Here is a 1,842-nt window from a genome sequence, read left to right as displayed (position 1 = left end):
GGGGCCCCACCACCCGGGGCCCACCACCAGGGGCCCACCATCCGGGGCCCCACCACCCAGGTCCCACCGTCTGGGCCCCACCACCCGGGCCCCACCACCCGGGTCCCACCGTCTGGGCCCCACCACCCAGGTCCCACCATCTGGGCCCCACCACCCGGGGCCCACCACCCCGGGCCCCTCCAGAGGAGCTGAGCCCCGTGCTCACCACTGACCCCGCAGGAGAGGGCTGCATGTTTCATGCAAAACCCAGAGCACCCGCGGGCGGCGTTGGGAGGAGCAGCTCTGGGAAGAGCCCTCGTCCGTCCTGTCCAGCAGGCGAAGGCGGCTCTGGGGGGGATGGGAGGGCTGGTGGCTGTGAGGCCTGTGATTTCTCCCGACACTCAGTCCCCCGTATTCTTCTGCGTTGCCCTCTGCCCGTCACTTCTCACACGTGTGGCCCCTTCCCTCTCCCGGCTTCCCGCCTCGGCGTGCGGGTTTCCTGTCCAAGGCCCGTGGTCCCTGCCCCAGGTTCCTAGCGCCCGGCCCTCAGCCCTCGGCCCGCCCTGCGGAGGCTCCACACCCACGACGGCGCAGGCCGCCCGGTTCCATTGTTTCGATGAATAATTACATTTTTAATAAAGAGGCTGAAATCGCAGGGACTTCCACCTCCTCGCGTGGACTTGATGAGAACGGTTTCCATATAGATCCCCATTGTTCTGGCGGTAATTAAGTTTTCATGGGTGGAGAACGCAGCGTCCTGCGTGCGCTCGGTTATTATGGAGCTTTAACACCTGAAGGGCCCTCTCGGAAGGTTTTCTATTCCTGGTTCTTCCCAGCGTCTCTTGTTTTCTAACCCCTCCTTTTGTGTTTTCTATTTCTACGATGTGCTCATGTGGGCTCCATGACCCACAGGGTTTTAAAAAATAATTGTATTCAAAGCGTCCAAGAGGAGAACGTATGTTCATAGAAAAATACAAATGAAAGCTGCTGGCGGGACCGAGGCGTGGCGCTGCCACAGAGGGAGCTCCACTTCTGTTTTTTTTGCGGGAGGCTGCGCCCCGAGCCAAGGACTGTCAGCCCCGGGCTCCCAGGTGCGGGTGGAAGAGAACCAAACGGACAGCAAGAGGCAACCTCGGGACACAAGCGCCTGGCAGGGCCCAGCGATGTCCACAGTGAGAGGCAGCAAGGACGGCCCAGGCAGGCCCCGCAGCCCTGGCCCTGGGGAGCCCGCCCACAGGGAGCCCTGACTGGGTGCTGAGTCCATTCAGCCCGAAGGAGGAGGAGCGTGTTGGCTCCACCCACAGACCGAACACAGCTGGTGAGTCGGGCTCAGAGGCCAGGTGAGCTGGGAGGGCCACTGAAATGAGGCGCGTGTTTTCTCTGACGGAGGGACCTGGAGGCGGCGGGCAGGGCCGGAGGGAGGAGCCTGGGCCGCGGACAGCTCTGGGGGATCAGCTAGTTGGGGTAAGAGGGCCTTTCCATCTGCTCCGGACTGAACACCTGTGCCCCCCATTCAGGCGCTGAAGTGAAGGACGCTGGGAGGTGGGCTGGGGTGGGGCGGCCTGGGATGCGCTTATAAAAGGGCCCGCAGCCGGCCGGGAAGCAGGGCCCCGTGACCTGGCACTTCCCAGCCTCCAGAACTGTGAGTGATGAACCTTTCTTGCTTCTAAGCCCCCCAAGTTCACCCCAACAGACGAAGACGCTTACTGCTCTGCCAGTCATATAAGGGTATAGCACATACAATGATGTACAGGACATACTTAATAATGATAACAAACAACTATGTTATCATTATAGTAATGTATTTACCATACTATACTCTTTATCACCATTCTAGCATGTACTTTTTCTACTTACAAAACA

Source organism: Myotis davidii, unplaced genomic scaffold (genome assembly GCF_000327345.1).
Source record: "Myotis davidii unplaced genomic scaffold, ASM32734v1 scaffold72, whole genome shotgun sequence".
Taxonomy (NCBI): domain Eukaryota; kingdom Metazoa; phylum Chordata; class Mammalia; order Chiroptera; family Vespertilionidae; genus Myotis; species Myotis davidii.
Note: the sequence above shows the minus strand (reverse complement) of the source record.